Consider the following 26548-nt stretch of genomic DNA (forward strand, 5'->3'; position numbering starts at 1 on the left):
GACTGCTGGGGCACTGTATCTGTCTATCATGTGGAATACTGTCTGCTGGGCCATGTATCTAAGCCTATCATGTATGATACTGTCTGCTGAGACAAGGTGGGTATGTGGGACTACCTACAGGGGACTGCATGGCACTGTCTACAAAGGGGATGTATGGCAGGGGGACTGTGTGTGAAAAAATACAGGGGGGTTGTGACACTATATACAGGGGGCATTGTGTGGGGAACGCTCTACAGATGTCTTTGATAAGAGCCCCGAGACATAACTTTGCTTGGGGCCCCAGAAATGCCAAATTTACCCCTGAGGGTTAGTACATGGATACTTACTGCTGAGGCGCTGTATCTAAGGCTACATTCACACGAGCGTGACAGATTTACGTGCGTTAAAATCGTGCGTAAATTTGGTCATGTGCGTTGCGTTTTGCATCAGTGTGCTTCGCGTGTGGCATGTGTTTTTCACACATTCGCAAGCACTTTTTTTTCAGTGTAATTGATGCGTGAAACATGCACACGGATGTCATCCGAGTGCTGTCCGTGGTTTTCAAGCACCCATTGACTTCAATGAGCGACAAGTTGCGTGAAAACGCACCAATATAAGACATGCAGTGAGTTTCAGGCAACGGACACTCGCTGTGTGAAAACTCATGCATGTGTGAATAGCCCCATTGTAATCAATGGGTCTGTGTGCTGTGCGTTGTTTCAACGTACAACACACGGACGACAATCACGCTCATCTGAATGAGCCCTAAGTATATCATGTGTGATGCTGTCTGCTGGGGCCATGTATCTAAGCCTATCATGTGTGATACTGTGTGCTGGGGCCATTTATCTAAGCCTATAATGTATGATACTGTCTGCTGGGGCCAGGGCCGGCCTTAGGGTAGATGGCGCCCCGTGCAAAATTATCTTTCGGCGCCCCACGCCATTATAAAAAATACCCCATAAAAAAAGCATAATTCCTCCCCACAGTAGAATGCCCCTTTATTGCCCCACACACAGTATAATAATAATATTTAATAATGTAATATATTATAACGCCTTCAAGGACACAGTATTTTGTCCTCTAATTGTGCCCACACAGTGTTATGCCCCCTAAGTGCCACACACATTATATTGCCCCCTGTAGTGCCCCTACACAGTATGATGTCCTCCACAGAGTAGAATGCCCCCACAGCCCCCCTAGTAGAAAGTGCCCCCTGTAGATTGCGCCGTACAGCCTCCCTGTAGACAGTGCCATAATCCCCCACCTCCTCCTTGTAGACAGTGCCATACAGCCCCCATCTGCCACTTGTAGTGTCATACAGCCCCACCTCCCTCTTGTACAGAGTGCCCCCCACCGCCCCCTTGTAGACAGTGTCATACAGCACCCACCTCCCCATTGTAGAAAGTGACATACAGCCCCCACATCCCCCTTGTAGACAGTGCCATACTGCCCCCCACCTCCACCTGACAGGATCCTTGCGTAGGCCAGCTTGATCCAGAGATGTCATCACGCCAACTGCGCAGGGATCCTGTCCCTGCGCCTCATAGGCTGCAGGCGCCTCTGTAGCCTGCTACAGAGTTTCCCAACTTTTTCGGACTTGAGCCACCACTGGAAAAAAAAAATCCTCAGGGCCCCCCTACCAAAAATTGTTTAGAGAAAGACAGAAAATAGCTAAAAAATAAGGACTACATTCTTAGGGTATGTTCACACAGCGTTTTTTGTAAGGCAGAAAAAAATCTGCTTTTGAATTGACAGCATTATTTGATGGGGTTTGTTTTGCGTTTTTTTTAAGCCGCTGAAGCGAATGCAAAAGACGCAGCAAAAAAAAGCTCCAAACGAGCGCCACAGCTATTTTCTTCCTACTATTCATTTCAATTGGAGGTCAGAGGTGGAAACCACTTGAAGACCATCAGCCCCCCCCCCCCCCCCCCCCGCACTGAAATAACCATCGGTCCCTCCACTCACAGTAAAATGACCATCAGCCCACCACTCACAGTAAGGCTGGGTTCACACACACTATTTACGGACGTAATTCTGGCGTTTTAGCCCTGAATTACGTCCGAAAATGCGGCTCAAAAGCGTCGGCACACATCTGCCCATTCATTTGAATGGGTCTTACGATGTTCTGTGCCGACGGTCATTTTTTTTACGTAAAAGACGCCCGCGTCAAAGAAGTGCCTGTCACTTCTTGAGACGTAATTGGAGCAGTTTTCCATGGACTCCATGGAAAAACAGCTCCAATTACGTCCGTCATGGACGCAGCGAAAAGCGCCTGCACATGCCATTACGTCCGTAATTTCATCCGTAACGGAGGCTGCAGTGTGAACATACCCTAAAATGACCATCAGCCCGTCCACTCACAGTAAAATGACCATTAGCCCCCCACTCACAGTAAAACAACCATTAGCCCCCCCACTCACAGTAAAATGACCATCAGCCCGCCACTCACAGTAAAATGACCATCAGCCCCTCCACTCACAGATGCCCCCGGTAGATAGTGTCACACAGCCCCCTTGTAGGTCGTGCCACACAGTGAGGTGTGATGCTGAATTTAACCTCCATTTGCCTCACATTAATAGTAATTAACCCCATCATGTTTCTCAGTCATAATGGGTTAATGTGTGAGGTACATGATGGGCTTAATTACTATTAATTTGAGGCACATGGAGGTTAAAATCATCGCACCTCGCGCCTCACATTAATAAGTGAAAAGGTTTTTTTTAGTTTTTTTTTTACAGCATACACATCATAAATGACGGCAAAAAATTGTTGTGCAGGTTATTACGGCCGCGCCAATACCGAATGTGTGTATATTTTATATATTGAGACTTATTTTAATGTTTATTGTAAAAAAAAAAGGCGTATGTGTATTTTTTTAAATTTAACAATACTTTATGTTTTTACTTTATTTTTAAACTTTAAAGAGGCTCTGTCACCAGATTTTGCAACCCCTATATGCTATTGCAGCAGATAGGCGCTGCAATGTAGATTACAGTAACGTTTTTATTTTTAAAAAACGAGCATTTTTGGCCAAGTTATGGCCATTTTTGTAGTTATGCAAATGAGGCTTGCAAAAGTCCAAGTGGGTGTGTTTAAAAGTAAAAGTCCAAGTGGGCGTGTATTAGTTGCGTACATCGGGGCGTTTTTAATACTTTTACTAGCTGGGCGCTCTGATGAGAAGTATCATCCACTTCTCTTCAGAACGCCCAGCTTCTGGCAGTGCAGATACAGCGTGTTCTCGAGAAATCACGCTGTGACGTCACTCACAGGTCCTGCATCGTGTCAGACGAGCGAGGACACCGGCACCAGAGGCTTCAGTTGATTCTGCAGCAGCATCGGCGTTAGCAGGTAAGTCGATGTAGCTACTTACCTGCAAACGCTGATGCTGCTGCAGAATCAACTGTAGCCTCTGGTGCCGGTGTCCTCGCTCGTCTGACACGATGCAGGACCTGTGAGTGACGTCACAGCGTGATCTCTCGAGAACACGCTGTGTCTGCACTGCCAGAAGCTGGGCGTTCTGAAGAGAAGTGGATGATACTTCTCATCAGAGCGCCCAGCTAGTAAAAGTATTAAAAACGCCCCGATGTACGCACCTAATACACGCCCACTTGGACTTTTACTTTTCAACACACCCACTTGGACTTTTGCAAGCCTCATTTGCATAACTACAAAAATGGTCATAACTTGGCCAAAAATGCTCGTTTTTTAAAAATAAAAACGTTACTGTAATCTACATTGCAGCGCCGATCTGCTGCAATAGCAGATAGGGGTTGCAAAATCTGGTGACAGAGCCTCTTTAATATATTGGCATATATCAGATATACGCCAGTACATTAGCCAGTGTATGTATAGTACACAGGCAGTTGTTAGGACATACCTCAGTATGCCCTAACAACAGGAAATATGGTAGGACAGCCCTGGGGGCCTTCAATAGACCCTGCGCTGTCTGCCCATATATGGTATGGCCCTCGATCGCGTCACAGGAATTCCCTGTGATGCGATCCAGGGGCATCCCCCCTCCTCACTTTCCCCTGAATGCTGCAGTCAGCTTTGATCGCAGCATTCAGGAGAATAGCGGCGGAGATGAGCGGTTTCTCTGATCTCCGTCGTTATAGAGCGGGGCTGCGGCTGTGTAATACAGTCATTGCCCCGCTCCTGACATTAAGTGCACGCGCGGTCAGCATGAGGTGATGCGGCCGGCGCTGCACTAATGAGCGGCGGCGCAGACACCGAAGACAGAACATGGGGGTGTTTTGCAGTGCGGCCGCCATGTTGTTTTCAGTGCCGCCGCTCATTAGTGCAGCGCTAGCCGCATCGCATCATCCTCGCATCATCCTCGCGCACTTGTCAGGACTCAGGAGCGGGGCAATGGCTGTATTACACAGCCGCAGCCCCGCTCTCATTCATCATGTATTACTATACTTAGCTGTGTGGCTCGAACCATTTGGGGATGCACAGTATCGAAGTTTCGATGCATTGTGCAGCCCTAGTAAGTATTGCCACAAATCCCCCCCTTGCCGCACAGCCCCCTTGTAGATAGTGCCACACAGCCCCCGTGTAGGTAGTGCCACACAGCCCCCGTGTAGGTAGTGCCACACAGCCCCCGTGTAGGTAGTGCCACACAGCTCCCGTGTAGGTAGTGCCACACAGATCCCTTGTAGTGCCACACAGATCCCTTGTAGTGCCACACACACCCTTGTAGTGTCACACACACCCTTGTAGTGCCACACACACCCTTGTAGGTAGTGCCACACAGCCCCCGTGTAGGTAGTGCCACACAGATCCCTTGTAGTGCCACACACACCCTTGTAGGTAGTGCCACACAGCCCCCGTGTAGGTAGTGCCACACAGATCCCTTGTAGTGCCACACAGCCCCAGTGTAGGTAGTGCCACACAGCCCCTGTGTAGGTAGTGCCACAAAGCCCTTGTGTAGGTAGTGCCACACAGCCCCCATGTAGGTAGCACTGCCTTCCTGTAGATAGCGCCACTGTAGCTCCCTGTGGCTGGGGATTCTGCTCCTTGACGGAGTGCTTGATATCTCTGTCCATATATGAACAGTGACATCGGGCAACTGACTCCTGAAGCGGAATCCCTGTCCTCAGCGTTGCAGACGCTGTGACCGGGGATTCCACTCCAGGAGAAGCCCCTGACGTCTCTGTCCATTTAGTCGGGGGTGCTATCTACAGGGGTTCTGCAAAAAAATCTCCTCCTCCTCACATCCACTTGGCGCTATGAGGAGGAGGAGAGAAAGCACGTCCGTGGCAGTTGTCCAGAGGAGTGTCGCGGCAGCCCTGGAGCGTTCTCATGGGAACCTCATGTTGGGAACCACCAGCCTAGTAGATCGCAGAGCAGGGAGATACCTCCCTGCCCCGCTACAGTGTTGAATAGTATCTGCGTCTTTAGCAGGGCCGTATTTACAACTCACGCTGCCCTAGGCACTAAGCCTGAATATACCCCCATTAAAGGCCTATTTAGTTTAGCCAATTATCATCATGATTCGTTCGTTTCTGACCAATTATAATGATATTTGGTCAGTGTTAACAAAGGAGAAGATCAATGATAAAAACTTTGCTTATCGTTAATCTCAAATGAGAAAAAAAAAAGGTAATACACCCGGCCGTAGTCATAGCGATGCGTATTCTGTTCTGAGCGTAGCCCCGCCTCAAGGGATGACGATGCATCCCATGTGGCAGCCAATCAAAGGCTGCAGCGGTCACATGGACAGTCAGAGCGAGAGAGGGACTACGGCTGGGAGTATTAGCTTTTTTTAAAATTTATTTCTGCAGTCTTCCCGCCCAAAAAACTCCACCAAAATTTGGTGCTGTTTTTCAGGTGAAATTCCCTGCGGTTCTCAGGACGTATACACTGTGTAGTTTTACGTATCCGCCCTGTGTGTTCCTACCCTTATAATCAAGTTGCTCTCCCCACAAATATTATCTCTAAGGGCTTATTCAGACGAATGGGATATAAGTCCGTGCAACGCGTGTGATTTTCACGCGCGTGGCACGGACCTATATTAGTCTATGGGGCCGTGCAGACTGTCCGGGATTTTTATGCAGCGTTGGTCCGCTGCGTAAAAGTCACGACATGTCCGTTCTTTGAGCGTTTTTCGCGCATCACGCACCCATTGAAGTCAATGGGTGCGTGAAAACCACGCATGTCACACGGAAGCACTAACGTGCGAACTGCGTGATTCGCGCAACAGCTGTCAAAAGGATGAATGAAAACAGAAAAGCACCACGTGCTTTTCTGTTTACAAACATCCAAATGGAGTGTCATAATGATGGCGGCTGCGCGAAAAGCACGCAGCCGCGCATCATATGATGCTGCCGCACGGAGCTGTCAAGTGCCTTTTGCGCAGGCCAAGCGCAGCTTTTTTTGCGTGCGCAAAAGGCACACACTCGTGTGAATCCCGCCTAAGGGTAAGGCCACACAGAGCGGCCCTGACACGGTCGCAACGCAGCTAACAACCACGCCGGCACCATGTTCAGTGCGGCTGTCGCACAGCCTGTTAGTGGCCGCACATATTCCAGTTACATGCTCATGCGCACTGCCGCTCCATTCATTCTCTATGGGAGCACCGGAGATAGCCGAGTGCAGTGCTCAGCTTTTTCCGGCGCTCCCATAGAGAATGAATAGGGGGTAAGCTGTTGTAATTTGCAAAATCGTGCTGCCATAAAGGGTGTATTAATTCATGGCCGCACGATTTTGCAGATAATGGGACGGTTTACCCGCGTTAACGTGCGGCCATGAATTAATACACCCTTTATGGCAGCACGATTTTGCAAATTACAACAGCTTACCCCCTATTAATTCTCTATGGGAGCGCCGTAAAAAGCAGAACACTGCACTCGGCTATCTCCGGCGCTCCCATAGAGAATGAATGGAGCGGCAGTGCGCACGCGAGTGTAACCGGAATACCCCTTAACGAGGTATTGGACAGCCACTCCTACATAGTGCCAGCGCGGTTGTTGGCCGCGTTGCGACAGTGTGAGGGCCGCTCCGTGTGGCCGTACCCTAAAGAATCCTTTCTCCCCATACAGAACGCTAAGTTCCCCTCCCCCATGATTCATAATAAGCTCCTACACCACAAAATAAACTATACAGAAGTCCCCCTCCCCACAAAATACATTTATAAAGAATCCCCCCACACTCCTATAGCATTTAGGGCAATGTCCCCTCACCTTCAAAATCGATCTGTAAAAAATACAAACACACACAAAGTACCTATAACCTAGTCTCCCCTCCCCCATAAAATCGATCTTTGCAAAAAAAACACAAAAAAAATCATCCTGTTACACATCACAAAGCTCCCTCTTCCCTCCTCCCTCACACTGCACATAAATAAACATGTATTAACCTAAACCTGCTCTTACCTGACACTGGAGCTCCGTGGAGGAGTCTTCACTGTGGCAGCAGCACAGCAGGAAGGAGCTGCGTGAGGCTCTGAGTGACACTGCAGTACAGGCTGTGCCGATTGGTGGAGCAGACAGAAGCACCTGCTGCTGCTCCTCCAATCAGCGCTCACTTCACACAGCCGTGGAGAGGAAGGAACATTTCTCCTCTCTTCAGCTCGTACTCACTGGCTCCACCCTTACAGCATGGCGGCCGGCGCCCTGTGCGACCGCACGTGTCGCACATAGCTAAGGCCGGCCATGGCTCGGGCCCTGTATCTAAGCCTATCATGTATGATACTTTCTGCTGAGACAATGCATCCAATTCTATCCAGTGGTGTAGCTATAGGAGCCTTAGTCTTATAAATATGCTATCTCCAATATGTATGTAAAAATGTATTAGAAGAGATCTAGCCATTGTTTATTTAATGCATTAAAAGTCAAGGTAAAGACGGCTACATCTGTACGGTGGGGGGGGGGGGGTAAATATAGCTTTCGGGGCTTGTGCCCCTGATCTTTTAAGACCCTAGCAACGCCCCTTGTCTACAGAATTTAAACTCCAGTTATTACATTATTTTACATTAATGAATTTCTTAGTGATTTTAAACTATACAGTATATCCTTTATTATTATTTTATTTATGTCTACTGATGTATTATTTCTTGTGTCTTTACCACCCTGGACTGGAGTTACCTGCAGCATGACTGTGTGCACCGGACTCCTTTATAGGAGAAGATAAGTAACATATGGCTAAGGCCTCATGCACACGACCGTAAAAACTCCCGTTATTACGGGTCGTAATTACGACCCGTAATAACGGGCTCATAGACTTCTATTGGCGACGGGTGCCTTCCCGTTTTCTCACGGGAAGGTGCCCGTGCCGTTGAAAAAGATAGAACATGTCCTATTTCAGGCCGTAATAACGGCACGGACAGTCCATAGAAGTCTATGGAGCTCTCGTAATGACGGGTGGCTACATGTGTGCACCCGTCATTACGGCAGCGTTGCTAAGCGACGTCAGTAAATAGTCACTGTCCAGGGAGCTGAAAGAGTTAACTGATCGGCAGTAACTCTTTCAGCACCCTGGACAGTGACTACCGATCAGTATAAACCTGTAAAAAAATAAAATAAAAGACTTTCATACTTACCGACAACTTCCTGCTTCCTCCAGTCCGGTCTCCCGCCCGTTGCCTTGGTGACGCATCCCTCTCGACATCCGGCCCGACGTCCTGGATGACGTTTCAGGCCATGTGACCGCTGCAGCCAATCACAGGTCAATCACAAGCTGCAGCGGTCACATGGACTGCCGCGTCATCCAGGGATGTCGGGCTGGATGTGAAGAGAGGGACGCGTCACCAAGACAACGGCCGGGTAAGTATGAATTTCTTTAACTTTTATTACAGAAAAGGCTGTCCCTTCTCTCTATCCTGCACTGATAGAGAGAAGGGGCTGCCGATTAGTGCAGTGCTATTTTGCCGCCAAAAACGTGCCCGTAAATACGGGTGGAATACGGGTGACACCGGACCCATATTTACGGGCACGGGTTCGTAAATACTGGTGCAAAACGGGTGGAATACGTGTGACACTGGACTCGTATTTACGCCAGTATTTACGGGTGGGAAAAAATACGGTCGTGTGCATGAGGCCTCATGCACACGACCGTATTTTTCCCCACCCGTAAATACTGGCGTAAATATGGGTCCGGTGTCACCCGTATTCCACCCGTATTTACGGGCACGTTTTTGGCGGCAAAATAGCGCTGCACTAATCGGCAGCCCCTTCTCTCTATCAGTGCAGGATAGAGAGAAGGGACAGCCTTTTCTGTAATAAAAGTTAAAGAAATTCATACTTACCCGGCCGTTGTCTTGGTGACGCGTCCCTCTCTTCACATCCAGCCCGACATCCCTGGATGACGCGGCAGTCCATGTGACCGCTGCAGCCTGCGATTGATCTGTGATTGGCTGCAGCGGTCACATGGCCTGAAACGTCATCCAGGACGTCGGGCCGGATGTCGAGAGGGACGCGTCACCAAGGCAACGGGCGGGAGACCGGACTGGAGGAAGCAGGAAGTTGTCGGTAAGTATGAAAGTCTTTTATTTTTATTTTTTACAGGTTTATACTGATCGGTAGTCACTGTCCAGGGTGCTGAAAGAGTTACTGCCGATCAGTTAACTCTTTCAGCTCCCTGGACAGTGACTATTTACTGACGTCGCTTAGCAACGCTGCCGTAATGACGGGTGCACACATGTAGCCACCTGTCATTACGAGAGCTCCATAGACTTCTATGGACTGTCCGTGCCGTTATTACGGCCTGAAATAGGACATGTTCTATCTTTTTCAACGGCACGGGCACCTTCCCGTGAGAAAACGGGAAGGCACCCGTCGCCAATAGAAGTCTATGAGCCCGTTATTACGGGTCGTAATTACGACCCGTAATAACGGGAGTTTTTACGGTCGTGTGCATGAGGCCTTAACACATAAATTGATAGTAATAGGTTAGGCCCCATGCACACGACCGTATTTTCATCTGTTTGTAAATACTGTCCGTAAATACGGATCCGTAGTCATCTGCAATTCGTCCATATAAACGGTCTGTATTGCATCCGTATTTGATCTGTATATACGGATCCGTAAAAAAAGAGGGAGGCTGCAAATGTTGTCACCAACATGTTGCATAGCAACGCTTCCGTAAATACGGCCAGTTTACGGATGCACATTGGAGAGTCAGTGCCGTAATTACGGACAAGAATAGAACAGGTTCTATAATTTTTTCAGCTCGGACACCCATCAGTAGATTTACTAAAAGGTGTCCGTGGGCCAATAGAAATGAATGGGTCCGTAATTACGTAATTAGCCTTTATAATGTATAGTTAGAGAACCCATAGAGACATCAAGTGGTAGCCAATCCATATTTAAAGGCATGGTGTTGCCAGAAAAACATGTTTTTTTTTTAAAAATTAAACATTTAGTGTGTGGGTGATTAAACATGGTTCAAATTTTTTTTATTTTTTTCACGAGTCAGGAAATAGTCAGGAAATATTATAAATTAATTCTAATTTATAATACTACCCATTTTTGGTCACTAGATGGAGCTAGTTCCCAAAATTGCAGCATTGCAACATTGGGTTAAAAGCCCTCGCTCTAGTGAGCTCTCAGCATCCCCCCCTCCTTTATCCTGGCTAGTGCCGGGATAAACGAGGGGTTTGAAAGGTTTAACCTCCTACACTGTGTGTCGCCATTTTTTGAGGTAACCCACAGTGTAGTAGGTTTACATACAGTAGTAAACACACACAAACACTAACATACATTGAAATGTCTTACCTGCTCCTGCCGCCGCGGCTCCCTCCGGCCCGTCCGCTCCCTTTGCTGCCGCTGTTCCATGTGCACAAGTCCGGAAGCCGCGACCGGAAGTAGTAATATTACAGTCCGGCCGCGACTTCCGGTCCACAGGAAAATGGCGCCGGACGGCGCCAATTTCGAATAGGACTGTGTGGGAGCGGCGCATGCGCAGTTCCCACACAGACGCCGTACACGGACGTGAATGGGACGGGAGCCGTTCACAGTCCCTATGGGACTGTGGCTGCCGTACTCCATGTCTGTGTGTGTCGTTAATCGACACACACAGAAATGGAACAAAAAATGGCAGCCCCCATAGGGAAGAAAAAGTGTAAAAATAAGAAAAAGTAAAACACAAACACACAAATGAATAAAAACGTTTTTATTAAAGCACTAACATCTTTAACATATAAAAAAAATTATTTGCCATGACACTGTTCCTTTAAGTGTCATTTCCATTTAATAAATTGACAACCAACTGGCAGAAAGTTCCGCCACCTGGTTACTAAGGTCGTCGTCATAGCAAGTCGTGTGATGTCATAGCGGAATGCCTACTGGTTACTGTCTCTTCCCCAGTTTTCTCAGTGACTTTTTTGTCAGTTGGTTGGTTGGTTAGTTGGTCGATTGCTCTGGCTTAATACTGATGAAAATGCCTTGGCTCATCAGATTTCTTTCTAGTTCCTTGACTGCTATTTGTCAGGAATATGTTGAGATGAAGCTTACACGTCTGATAAACAACAGCGAATATCGTGAAAGCTCAACAAGACACAAGCAAAATTACAAGCTCCTCAAAAATGAACTGATTGATGTTTTGAGGGATATAGCTGTACAAGATGAGAAGGTGAGAAGGATCCTGGAATTGCTGGGAGGACCCTGGAATACTGTAACAAGTATCTAGAGGAATCATCACCAGTCTACTAATCCTTCCTATATTCCATCTACTTAAACATTGGCGCTCAAAATGACTGTGGAGAACTAGAACTCCAGTAACAACTGAAAAGTGGCCTGAGCAAGCTCGATGAATCCTTATTAGAACAGACTGCGATCTGTCAAAATATAACTATGAGAGCGGCTCTTCTTGGCACTGACATTTCCAAGGAAGGAGACCAGATATTCTACCACTACAGACCTTCACCTTCTTCCTTGTAGTACTAATGTCTCCTGACAGTCTAGCAAATAAAGATTCTCAACACACATACTATTTGCAGAAGTGTAATACAGAATCCATCAAAGTAAAGTGGTGGTAAGTAAACAGGGTCTTATTGATTATGGGGCGGTTGGGGGGATTGAAGTGACAGATTTATTACGTAGTGACCGTTTTATACTAAATTATGTGCTTGTCCTCTTCTTACCAGGATACACTTTGATCCCAGATTGAAGCTTAGATGTTCTGAAAGGTTTACTTTCTACTCACCTCCTTGGAAGATCTGGAAATCTTAATTCTGAATTGGGAATTTACTGAATAGAAAAAGAAAAGGACATCAATACTGGAAGACATGATGGAAACACGGCATTTCTTGACTCTCTAATGCATACATTGCTATCTTACTATGGACTTAAGGATATCCAACCTGCAAAACCTTTATAGGGAGAGAGAGACAGGTTGTTAACCTCACAGGACATTACTATAAACCTAAAAAGACTTTCCTCAAAGGCCATCTATAAATACAGTGTGTAGGACTTGAATGGAATTGCGCAGAACTAAAGATGTTCCTGCTAAAAGACTACAAATTGTGTCAAACAGAAATATTAAAAGATCCAAAATCTATTTCTTCACCAGTTCCATGATAAACTTTTTGGGTCGCGCCTCCTGCGATAATGGACACAGGCCTGGACAATACGTTCTCTTTCTCTCAGCATTTCTATGGACTGGTGAAGCTGCTAAATGGATATAACACTGCGAGCCTGAATATAGATCAGCTCTTGGGTTGTACTCACCATGTTACCTGTTATAGAGCTCCTTACCATAGGAATTGATGAAAAAAAAAAAGTATTGTCATTAATATATTGTATTGTCATTTTTACCATCTTTGTGGGAGTAATTGTGTAATATTTCACATTACGATGTCTGGAGTCTTACTATGACAATATGGAGTATATATTTATTAATATTCTTTGCTTCTCAAACAAATCACAGAGCTTTTAATGTAAATAAGCAGAAATTGTGACATCCCAAACCAGGTGGCAGAGGTTCTAGTCACATCTTACCCTGGTGCCTGATAGGGCTCAACTGATAGGGCCCACCCAACTCCTGAATGGCAAGTGACACTTGGGGGCCTTGTTATGGATTTTGTGTTGGGGCCCAGGATCTATTATGATGTTTAAAGATGTCTCCACCAAAAACTGGGAAATAAAATTATTATATAACATAAGAATACTGCAAAAAGATAATAGGTATAAAAAAAAAATCGAATAATCCTACACACTCAGACTGTCGGGGTGCTGGATTACTGACGTTTCCAAATTACCAGATCTCACACATATGTGTACTTAGAAACAAACAAAATAAATTTAATGCAGAATAAAGAGAAGACGGCAGCACTTTAAATGACTAAATCCATTCATTTTACCCACTGCAATATTTTAGCTCCAAATAGAAACCTTTCTCAAGATAGAAAAATAATTCTGTTTGGAACGGAAACATTGCAGTGGGTAAAATACATGGAACTATTCATTTTAATTTCTTCATTTGGAGTGCTGCCTTCACTTTTTTATGTCTTATATTTTGGGTACTGTTCGAATCATGACTCTATAAAGCATATACCAAATACCTGAGCGGATTACCACAGTGTTTCTATTTTGTGGACTTTACATACACTTGGTGGCATTTGGTGGAGGGATGTGTACCTTGGGTGTCGGGACATGTGTCTGGTCTAGGTCATACAGCTGGCGATTAGGAGCAGCGTACCCTTATCCATGTTATTAAGGCTTAAAATGAAAAGTGTCAAAGGATATATGACATTGTAGAATTATTGCTATTGGCCTTTATAACATTGAGTGGCCAGATAATAGTGTGCCCAGATGGAGAAGTGTGAACATATAACATGCAGAGACCTCATGACAATGGTAATGTCATTTTATACATTAGTGCACTTACATTAAGGCCTTATTCACACGAACGTGCTTAACGTCCGTGATACGTGCGTGAAAATCACGCGCGTCGCACGGACCTATGTTAGTCAATGGGGCCGTTCAGACAGTGCGTGATTTTCATGCAGCGTATGTCCGCTGCGTGAAACTCACGACATGTCATATACTTGGTAATTTTTCGCACATCACGCACCCATTGTAGTCAATGGATGCGTGAAAATCGCGCACGGCACACGGAAGCACTTCCATGTGTCGCGCGTGATTCGCTCAACAGTAGACAAAGAAATGAAGGGAAAAAAAAAAGCACTTCATTCATTTCTTTTTCTAAACATCAAAACCGCGTGTCATAAGGATGGCATATGCGTGAAAATCACGCAGCCACGCACCATTCACTGATGACACACGGAACTGCAACGCGCGCAAAACGCAGCACACTCGTGTGAATAAGGCTTTACATTCATTTTTGCTGTGTTTTTTTTTTTTTTTAAATCATAGATTTTTATTTTCTAAGCATGTTATACAAAAGTACAAAACAGAGCATTTGAACTAGTTCAAGGTGTAGAAGAGAGTTCACACATTGCATAGTAGTTAGAATTATATATACATGTACATTAATGCTAGAAAAAAAGAAAAGAAAAACCATCGTCATTGTTTTTGTATTTGTCTATTTTTTGAACCATTATCTTCTCCTTTGCATTTTCTCATTCATGACAATACACATCAAGGTGTAAATATTCATATTGCTTTATGTGGTTTTATTTTTATTGCTCTTTTTTTAATGTTGCACTCCTTGTTTAAGTGAGGATCTGTGCCATAACCGATCCTCTTATGTGTCCTAGTGGTGGGGGTTATGGGAGGAGAGAAGCTGGTGGATGGTTTTGGCATGGTTGGAGAGATTAGCCTTCGGCTGGGTTCACACGACCTATTTTCAGGCGTAAACGAGGCGTATTATGCCTCGTTTTACGTCTGAAAATACGGCTACAAAACGTCGGCAAACATCTGCCCATTCATTTGAATGGGTTTGCCGACGTACTGTGCAGACAACCTGTCATTTACGCGTCGTCGTTTGACAGCTGTCAAACGACGACGCGTAAAAATACAGCCTCGTCAAAAGAAGTGCAGGACACTTCTTTCAGACGTAATTTGAGCCGTTCTTCATTGAACTCAATAAAGCACAGCTCAAAATTTACTGCTGTCTTTTCAGACGTAAATGACAGCTAGCGTGTGCACATACCCTTCCTGTGCTGCACGGTGTAAAGGTTCACCCTGGTTGCGGCTCTGGGGAGGAGACAGCAGCTTCTTTGGGGTCGTGTAGTTATGGACCATGCCACCAGTCTCATCATCTCTAAGGGTGCAGTCACACGCAGCAGATTTTGTTGCATTCAGATGAATGGAACAGATTTTTAGTGGCAGGAATTTTCTGCAACAAAATCTGCTGCGTCACTGCACTCTAAGGGTATGTTCACACGCACTGTTTTCAGAAGTAATTCAGGCGTTTTACGAAAAGTGGTGAAAACCTCTCCTGATTTTCAGGCATTTGTAGCAACTCGCGTTTTTCCCTGCGTATTTTATGGCCGTTTTTGGAGCTGATTTTCAATGGAGTCAATGAAAAACGGCTCCAAAAACGTCCCAAGAAGTGACATGCACTTCTTTTTCACGGGCGTCTTTTTACGTGCCGTATTGTGACAGCAACGCGTAAAATTACACCTCGTGGGAACAGAACACCATAAAACCCATTGCAAGCAATGGGCAGATGTTTGTATTAGGGTCATTTTTTCAGGCGTAATTCGAGGCTTAAAATGCCCGAATTCGTCTCAAAACAGTGCGTGTGAACATACCCTAACAGTAGCGCGCATTGATCTATTTCTGTGATTCTTGCGTGCCGACATATTGAACCTGAGTGAATGTGAAGCAGGACGGCAGGGGAGAATTACAGAAGCCATGGGCTCTCCTGCAGGATGACTTCTGGCTTCTGGTCTATCCAGTCATCCTACCTATTACTAACGTCCTGATATAAGCTGCTCTTATCGGTAAACTCTCTCTGAGTGTCTTGGGGACAAAGCAGAGCAGAAACCACATTGTAGAGAACCACTTTACCTTCTCTCCAAATTTCTTTCATGGGCAGGAAATATTGGCAAGCACTATTTTATAAGTTTCTCACAAAGCGGTACTATTGCGATTTTGCCACTATTTTCAGAAAAACTGCAGCAAAAATATAGTAAAATCGTGCAGAAACTACTATAGTACAGCTATTTGGAAAACATTTAAAATAGGGCATGGCAATATTTACTGCCCATAACAGTAATTTGAAGAGCAGGTCAAGTAGTGCCATGGAGAATGTCGTCGCAGGTTCGACCAAAAGTATATTAGACTGAAGATTTAGGGAGGGGTGTCAACCAACACCTGTATCAGTACACCTGTTCAGGTCCAAATAGTCTCAGCGGTTATTGGTTATCGATATATCGCGGAGGAGAAATAACACAGACGCTGCTGGTATGCTAAAAATACTTCTCTGATCTTTATTGATCCAAACAAGTATATAAGTATGATGACAGAAAAGGTGTAGGCTTTGATTTCAGCCAATCATCTACAATATGATGACTCTCATTCAGCCAATGAGAATATTTCAATGCATTATAATGATTCTTCACCCTTCAAGGTCTCCCAGGTGGTCTCTCGCTTGTTACATGGGGAGACAAACTTCAGATACACAAGTTCATCCAGCCTGGACGTCATGTGTATTCAGAATCCTGACACTTCTGACTCTTTTCTTTGAGATTTCTAGCAAGGGAAACGAAATCTCGCGAGATTACGGAGGTAAACGAGATTTTGTTTCACTTGCTGGAAATCTCACAGAAAAGAGTCAGAAGTGTCAGGATTCTGAATATACATGACGTCCAGGCTGGATGATCAGGTGTATTCATTATCAGGACGCTTGATTAACGTTAATCTCTGTTTATGTGGCTGCACATCGCTGCTGTGTAAATGAATGTAGAGGAGTGTATGATGCTGACTGGTCACTGATTGGCCAGCGTCATACACGTAAACACGCACAGTTAAAAACACAATACACGCCCAGTTGGACATAACGAAAAAACACGCCCAGTTGTCCATTTCAAACCTCATTTGCATATATATAAAATTGCTCATAACTTGGCCAAAAATGAACGTTTAAAAAAAAAAAAAAACGTTACTGTTATCTACATTGCAGCGCTGATCACATGCAATAGGAGATAGGGATTTGAGAATCTGGTGACAGAGCCTCTTTAACCCCTACCCGCACCAGGACGTAACTGTACGTCGTTGCGGGAAGTTACTTCCCGCACGAGGACGTACAGTTACTGAGTTAATCCCGGTGCACACTGTCGGCGACAGTGTGCACCGGGAACCAGGAGGTCAGCTGTCGCCGACAGCTGACACTCCCCTCTTGCCGGCCAGCGGTCCTTTGCCGCTGATTTCGGCGCATTAACCCCTTAAATTCGGCGATCGGGTGCAATCGCCGAATTTTAGGGGTTTCTAACATATCGGCAGACCCCCGTCCGAAATCGCGGGGTCTGCCGATAGTTAGTATGGCAAACGGAAGCCAAACAATGGCTTCCGGGTCTGCCATGGACAGAAGCCCATCAGGACCAACCTTCGGCTGGTCCTGATAGGCTTCCTGTCAGAGTGACAGAAAGTCACTGTGCCGTTCCCGATGCACACTGTCGGCGACAGTGTGCATCGGGAACTTGGAGATCAGCTGTCCCCGACAGCTGACACTCTCCAGTGTTGCCGATCAGCGGCTCATCGCCGCTGATTTCGGCAATTAACCCGTTACATGCGGGGCTCGATTGCGATCTCCGCATGTAGCGGGTTTGTAGCGCATCAGCAGCCCCCATGCAATCGTGGGGGCTTCTGATGCTTGTGATGGCACCCGGGGGCCAGACAACGGCCCCCAGGTCTGCCATGTATGTCAGCCTATGAGGATCAGCCTCTGCTGATCCTCGTAGACCAACTGTCAGAGTGACTGTGACGTCACACTGACAGTTGGAATACGTTACACTACCTAGGTAGTGTAATGTATTCTAGCAGCGATCAGAGCTGCAGGTCAAAAAAAGAAAGTGTAAAAAGTAAAAGAAAAGTTCATAAACAAAAATATAAAGTGTAAAAAGTAAAAAAAAGTTAATAAAACTGTGTTATAAAAGTGTAAAAATAAAAAGGTTTTGTTTTCCTATAATAAGTCATTTATTATAGGGAAAAAATGAAAACGTTAAAAAAAGTACACATATTTGGTATCGCCGCGTTCGTAACGACCCAATCTATGAAACTATAATGTTAATTTTTCCGCACGGTGAACGCCGCAAACAAAATAAACGGAAAACTGTCAGCATCACTATTTTTTGGTCACCACCCCTCCCAAGATATAGAATAAAAAGTGATCAAAAAGTCGCATTTACCCCAAAATGGTACCAATAAAAACTACAACCCGTCCCGCAAAAAACAAGACCTCCCACAGCTTTTTTGATGAAAAAATAAAAAAGTTACGGCTCAGAATAGCGTGTCCCAGAAAATAAATTATTTTATAGAAACTTAATTTTATTGTGCAAACGCTGCAAAACTTAAAAAAAAACTATACACATATGGTATCGGCGTAATCGTACCGACCGGCAGAATAAATTAAAACGTAATTTATTGCGCACGGTGAACGCTGTAATAAATAAAGAATTTAAAGCGCCAAAAATCGCTGTTTTTTGGTCACCTTAGCTCTAAAAAAGATCCTGAGGGGCCAAAATGCTCACTATACCACTAGAAAAATTCCTTGAGGGGTGTAGATTCCAAAATGGGGTCACTTTTGGCGGGTTTCCACTGTTTTGGTCCCTCCGGGGCGTTGCAAACCCGACACGGCACTGAAAACCAATCCAGCAAAATCTGCGCTCCAAAATCCAAAAGGCGCTCCCTCCCTTCTGAGCCCTGCTGTGGGTCCAAACATCAGTTTACGACCACATATGGGGTATTGCCGTAATCGGGAGAAATTGCTTTACAAATTTTGGGGTGCTTTTTCTCCTTTATTCCTTGTAAAAATGAAAAAATTCTATGTTTCCACAGAAAAATAGGTGATTTTCATCTTCACAGACTAATTCCACTAAATTCTGCAAAAAAACTGTGGGGTCAAAATTCTAACTATACCCCTAGAAAAATGCATTGAGGGGTGTAGTTTCCAAAATGGGGTCACTTTGGGGGGGTTTCGGCTGTTTAGGTACCACAAGACCTCCTCAAACCTGACATGGTGCCTAAAATATATTCCTAAAAAAAGGAGGCCCCGAAATCCACTAGCTGCTCCTTTGCTTCTGAGGCCTGTGTTTCAGTCCATTAGGACACTAGGGCCACATGTTGGATATTTCTAAAATCTGCAGAATCTGGGCAATAAATATTGAGTTGCGTTTCCCTGGTAAAACCTTCTGTGTTACAGATTTTTTTTTATTACAAATGAATTTCGGCAAAAAAAATGAAATTTGTAAATTTCAGCTCTACTTTGCCTTAATTCCTGTGAAACGCCTAAAGGGTTAAAATATTTTCTGAATGTGGTTTTGAATACCTTGAGGGGTACAGTTTTCAAAATGGGGTGATTTATGGGGACTTTCTAATATATAAGGCCCTCAAAGCCACTTCAGAACTGAACTGGTCCCTGAAAAAATAGCCTTTTGAAATTTTATTGAAAATATGAGAAATTGCTGCTAAAGTTCTAAGCCTCGTAACGTCCTAGAAAAATAAAAGTACGTGAAAAAAAATGATGCAAACATAAATTAGACATATGGGGGATGTTAACTAGTAACTATTTTGTGTGGTATTACTATCTGTTTTACAAGCAAATACATTTAAATTTAGAAAAATGCTAATTTTTGCAAATTTTTGCTAAAATTTGACGTTTTTCACAAATAAATATTGAATTTATCGACCAAATTTTTTCACTAACATAAAGTACAATATGTCACGAGAAAACAATCTCAGAATCGCTTGGATAGGTAAAAGCATTCCGGAGTTATTACCACATAAAGTGACACATGTCAGATTTGAAAAAATAGGCTGTGTCCACAAGGCCAAAACAGGCTGCGTCCTAAAGGGGTTAATGTGTCTCTACTTCTTATCTCACTAGAGAATGGAGACTGCAGATAAGAGGGCTGATACACAACATTAAATCATTTAAAGAGGCCCTGTCACCACATTATAAGTGCCGTATCTCCTACATAAGGAGATGGGCGCTATAATGTAGGTGACAGCAGTGCTTTTTATTTAAAAAAAAACCGATCTATTTTCACCATGTTATTATCAATTTTAGCTTTATTCTAATGAGTTTCTCAATGGAAAACTGGGCGTGTTTTACTATTGACCAAGTGGGCGTTGTACAGAGGAGTGTATGACGCTGACCAATCAGCGTCATACACTTCTCTCCATTCATTTAGTCAGTGCATAGGGATCCTTTTAGATCGCTATGTGCTGTCTTATACTGACATATTAACGATACTGAAGTGTTTAGACAGTGCATAGAGATTCCACGGGATGTCTATTCACAATCCCAACACTTTGTTAATGTTTCTGTGGTAGTTACAGCAGAGCAAGCGTAATCTCGTTGTAACCTGTCATTTACAGCGTGATCTCGCGAGATTACGCTTGCTCTGCTATATAGCCCCGCCTATAGACAGTGTCACACCCCATTTGTAGATAGAGCCCCCACCTCCCACTTGTAGATAGTGCCATACAGCCCCCCTGTAGATATCGCCATAAAGCCCCCACTGTATATAGCGATATACAGCTCCCACTGTATATAATGCCACACAGCCCCCCCTACCTTGTATATAGTGCCACAGAGCCCCCTTAGTATAAAGTGTAGCACAGCCCCCCCCTTAGTAGAAAGTGCCATACATAGACCCCGGTAGATTACGTCACACTCAGCGCCCTGTAGATAGAGCCACAGCCCTCCCCTTGTAAATAGTGCCATACAGTCCCCCCTTGTGTATAGTGCCACACAGTTCCCCCTTGTGTATAGTGCCACACAGCTCCCCCTTGTGTATAGTGCCACACAGCTCCCCCTTGTGTATAGTGCCACACAGCTCCCCCTTGTGTATAGTGCCACACAGCCCCCTTTGTGTATAGTGCCACACAGCCCCCCCTTGTGTATAGTGCCACAAGGCAATGGCACATCCGAGAAAGTTGTATCAGCCAGGGAGATGTCACTCAAACATGAAAATGTGGGTTTGGAGGCAAGACTATGTGACTCTTCAGGATAGCGGCACCGCCCCATGACCCTCTAATGAGTAATTAGCATATAGTAAGCGCCGTTTTTAAAATGGATTTTAAGAATTTTGCTGCATCTGAAAAAAACATACAAGGAAATGTTTGCAAATATTGTCAATTCATGTATCACCGCATTGTGGCGGTTCAAGGGGTTAAAACTACCTGACAGATTCCCATTAAATATACAATGAATTGAGAACAATTCCATCTGACCTGCAATTTTGTTATTATAAATATATCCTATATAACTACAGATCCAGAACCAAGCTCTGACATATATACAGTACCACAACCAAGCTGTAAAGGATCTGCCAGTCACAGCTTCGGGGTTAACTCCCATAAGTAATCAGTCTGCACCAGAATCTACGTCTCTGAGACTGACTCCATCTTCCACCACTCAGGATGGCAGGCTTAGGAGTGGGAGAGCCTATCGCAGCCTGGCCAGACGGAGCTAGCTCCCGCCCTCTGTCTATTTATACCTGCCTTTCCTGTTCCTCCTTTGATGGTGATTCTTTTCGTGTGGTTTCCTGGCCCAGCTACAGCTCCTAACTATTTGATCCTGCTCCATACTGACCCTGGCTTACTGACTACTCTCCTGCTCTGCGTTTGGTACCTCGTGCTCTCCTGGTTTGACTTGGCTCGTTCACCACTCTGGTTGCTCACGGTGTTGCCGTGGGCAACTGCCCCTTTCCCTTTGCTTTGTATTCCCTTGTATGTTTGTCTCGTGCACTTACTGAGCGTAGGGACCGCTGCCCAGTTGTACCCCGTCGCCTAGGGCGGGTCGTTGCAAGTAGGCTGGGACAGAGTGGCGGGTAGATTAGGGCTCACTTGTTCATTTCCCTACCCCCGTCGCTACACAAGCTCAGTACATCAGTACATAAATACAGCACTAGAACCAAGCTAAGTACATATAGACAGCACCATAACAAAGCTCAGTACATAAATATAGCACTAGAACCAAGCTCTGACATATATACAGCACTAGAACCAAGCTCAGTACATAAATACAGTTCGTTTCCCTACCCCCGTCGCTACATAATCACAAGCCCATACCTAGTCTACCCTGGTCCCTGACACCACTATGGACCCCCTTGAGACCCTGGCTCAGCAAATGCAGGGTCTCTCCCTACAGGTCCAGGCCCTGGCTCAGAGGGTCAACCAGCCTGATGCTACCTTGGTAGTTTCCCTCACCTCACCTCCTGAACCCCACCTCAAGTTGCCCGACCGGTTCTCAGGGGACCGGAGGGCTTTTCTCTCCTTTCGGGAGAGTTGTAGGCTTTACTTTCACTTAAAGCCTCATTCCTCAGGTTCTGAGAACCAGGGGGTGGGTATAATTATGTCCCGGCTCCAGGAAGGGCCCCAAGAGTGGGCCTTCTCCTTGACTCCTGACGCCCCTGAACTTTCCTCCATTGATCGTTTATTTTCTGCTATCGGACTCCTTTATGACGAGACTGACAGGACTGCCTTTGCCGAGAGTCAGCTGGTGACCTTACATCAGGGTAAGAGACCTGTTGAGGAGTATTGTTCTGACTTTAGGAAGTGGTGCGTAGCTTCTCGGTGGAATGACCCTGCCTTAAGGTGCCAGTTTAGGTTGGGTCTGTCGAATGCCCTGAAAGACCTGCTAGTTAGCTATCCCTCTTCTGACTCCCTAGACCAGGTTATGGCTTTAGCGGTACGACTTGACCGACGTCTCAGGGAACGACAACGTGAACGTCTATGTGTTTTCTCCTCCGACTCCCCCATTATGCCTCCCGAGGTTCCGTTGCTTTGTTCCTCCCCGGAAGACTCAGAGGTACCTATGCAACTCGGGGCCTCCGTGTCCCCCCAACAACGTAGAGATTTCCGCAGGAAGAATGGTTTCTGCTTCTACTGTGGGGATGACAAGCATCAAGTGAACAACTGTCCTAAGCGTAAGAATGCAGCCGGAGAACTTCCGCGCCTAAGTGATCATCGGGGAGGTCACTTGGGCGCACAGGTATTTCCGGTAAATATGAAACGTAATAAGATCTTGCTTCCCTTTCAGGTCTCTTTTGGTGGTAGGTCTGCTACCGGCAGTGCCTTCGTGGATTCAGGGTCCCCTGCTAATATCATGTCTGTGGAATTTGCTATGTCTCTTGCTATGCCTTTGATTGATTTGCCTAAACCTGTCCCGGTAGTGGGTATCGACTCCACTCCTCTTGCTAATGGTTATTTTACACAGCATACCCCTGTTTTTGAACTCCTTGTTGGCTCCATGCATTTGGAGCAGTGCTATGTACTGTTGATGCAGGGATTGTCGTCCGATTTGGTTTTAGGCCTTCCCTGGTTGCAGTTGCATAATCCCACGTTTGACTGGAATACTGGGGAGCTTACCAAATGGGGTAATGAATGTTTGACGTCATGTTTTTCTGTTAATTCTATTTCTCCCCCTGAGGAGGTGAACACGCTACCTGAGTTTGTTCAGGACTTCGCTGATGTTTTCTCTAAGGAGGCCTCCGAAGTGTTACCTCCTCATAGAGAATACGATTGCGCTATCGAATTGGTACCAGGAGCTAAGCTTCCTAAGGGTAGGATATTTAATCTTTCTTGTCCCGAACGTGAAGCCATGAGAGAGTATATCCAGGAATGCCTGGCCAAGGGTTACATTCGCCCCTCTACTTCTCCGGTAGGTGCTGGCTTCTTCTTCGTAGGGAAGAAGGATGGTGGTCTTAGGCCATGCATTGACTACCGTAACCTGAATAAGGTCACTGTAAGGAACCAGTATCCCCTTCCTTTGATTCCTGATCTCTTTAATCAGGTTCAGGGGGCCCAATGGTTCTCTAAGTTTGATCTACGGGGGGCGTATAACCTTATCCGCATCAAAGAGGGGGATGAGTGGAAGACTGCGTTTAACACGCCCGAAGTTCATTTCGAATACCTCGTCATGCCCTTTGGGTTGTGTAATGCTCCGGCAGTCTTCCAGAATTTCATAAATGAGATTTTGAGAGATTACCTGGGGATATTTATTGTAGTGTACCTTGATGACATACTGGTGTCTTCCAAAGACTGGTCCTCCCACATTGAGCATGTCAGGAAGGTGCTCCTGGTCCTTCGGGAAAACAAAATGTTTGCAAAAACCGAAAAATGTGTGTTTGGGGTACAGGAGATACCATTTTTGGGTCAAATCCTCACTCCTCATGAATTCCGCATGGACCCCGCCAAGGTTCAGGCTGTGGCGGAATGGGTCCAACCTGCCTCCCTGAAGGCGTTACAGTGTTTTTTGGGGTTCGCTAATTATTACAGGAGATTAATTGCTAACTTCTCGGTCATCGCTAAGCCTCTTACGGACCTCACTCGCAAAGGTGCTGATCTCCTCCACTGGCCTCCTGAGGCTGTCCAGGCTTTTGAGGTCCTTAAGAAGTGCTTTATCTCGGCCCCGGTGCTGGTTCAGCACAACCAAATGGAGCCATTTATCGTGGAAGTTGACGCATCCGAGGTGGGAGTGGGGGCTGTCTTGTCCCAGGGTACCAGGTCCCTCACCCATCTCCGCCCCTGTGCCTACTTCTCCAGGAACTTTTCGCCCACTGAGAGTAACTATGATATTGGCAACCGCAAACTCTTAGCCATTAAATGGGCATTTGAAGAGTGGCGCCACTTCCTCGAGGGGGCTAGGCACCAGGTAACGGTCCTTACCGACCACAAGAATCTGGTTTTCCTAGAATCTGCCCGGAGGAAGATCCTGCTTGTATTTTGCCTCCCGGTATAATCATTTCTTCCATTGATTCTGATTTAGTCTCTGAAATTGCGGCTGATCAAGGTTCAGCTCCCGGGAACCTTCCTGAGGACAAGCTGTTTGTTCCCCTGCAATTCCGGCTAAGGGTACTTAGGGAAAATCATGACTCCGCACTATCTGGTCATCCAGGCATCCTGGGTACCAAACATCTCATTGCCAGAAACTATTGGTGGCCTGGGTTGCCTAAAGACGTTAAGGCCTACGTCACCGCTTGTTTGGTTTGTGCTAGGTCCAAGACTCCCAGGTCCCGACCAGTGGGCTTACTACGTTCTTTGCCCATTCCCCAGAGACCTTGGACACATATCTCCATGGATTTTATCACCGATTTGCCTCCATCCCAAGGCAAGTCGGTGGTGTGGGTGGTACTAGACCGCTTCAGTAAGATGTGCCACTTTGTGCCCCTCAAGAAACTACCCAACGCCAAGACGTGAGCTACCTTGTTTGTCAAACACATCCTGCGTATACATGGGGTCCCTGTCAATATTGTTTCGGACAGAGGGGTACAATTTGTTTCTTTGTTTTGGAGAGCCTTCTGTAAAAAGTTGGAGATTGATCTGTCCTTCTCCTCTCCATCCTGAAACCAATGGCCAAACTGAGAGGACTAATCAATCTCTAGAACAATATTTAAGGTGTTTTATCTCTGACTGTCAATATAATTGGGTCTCATTCATTCCCCTCGCCGAATTTTCCCTTAATAACCGGGTCAGTAACTCGTCAGGTGTCTCCCCCTTTTTCTGTAATTTTGGGTTTAATCCACGGTTCTCCTCCGTTTCACCTGGTAGTTCCAACAATCCCGAGGTAGAGGTCGTTCATCGGGAACTGTGCACAGTCTGGGCCCAGGTTCAGAAGAACCTAGAGGCGTCCCAGAGCGTACAAAATACTCAGGCTGATAGAAAACGTTCTGCTAACCCCTTGTTTATGGTCGGGGATCTGATGTGGTTATCGTCTAGGAACTTGCGTCTTAAGGTCCCGTCCAAGAAGTTTGCTCCCCGGTTTATTGAGCCGTATAAGGTCATTGAAGTCCTCAATCCTGTCTCCTTCCGGCTGGAGTTACCCCCATCTTTTCGTATACACGACGTGTTTTATGCCTCCCTCCTTAAACGCTGCTCCCCGTCCTTGGCTCCCTCGAGGAAACCTCCTGTTCCCGTTCTCACCCCTGAGGGGGTGGAATTCGAGGTGGCTAAGATTGCGGACAGCAAGATGGTCCAAGGCTCCCTCCAGTACCTGGTCCATTGGAGAGGATACGGGCCTGAGGAGAGGACTTGGGTACCCGCCCGGGATGTTCACGCTGGGGTATTGGTCAGGAAGTTCCACCTTCGTTTCCCCAGAAAACGAGGTCCACTTAGAAAGGGTCCGGTGGCCCCTCATAAAAGGGGGGGTACTGTAAAGGATCTGCCAGGCACAGCTTCGGGGTTAACTCCCATAGGTAATCAGTCTGCACCTGAATCTACGTCTCTGAGACTGACTCCATCTTCCACCACTCAGGATGGCAGGCTTAGGAGTGGGAGAGCCTATCGCAGCCTGGCCAGACGGAGCTAGCTCCCGCCCTCTGTCTATTTATACCTGCCTTTCCTGTTCCTCCTTTGCTTGTGATTCTTTTCGTGTGGTTTCCTGGCCCAGCTACAGCTCCTAACTATTTGATCCTGCTCCATACTGACCCTGGCTTACTGACTACTCTCCTGCTCTGCGTTTGGTACCTCGTGCTCTCCTGGTTTGACTTGGC

Source organism: Rhinoderma darwinii, chromosome 1, assembly GCF_050947455.1.
Source record: "Rhinoderma darwinii isolate aRhiDar2 chromosome 1, aRhiDar2.hap1, whole genome shotgun sequence".
NCBI lineage: Eukaryota > Metazoa > Chordata > Amphibia > Anura > Rhinodermatidae > Rhinoderma > Rhinoderma darwinii.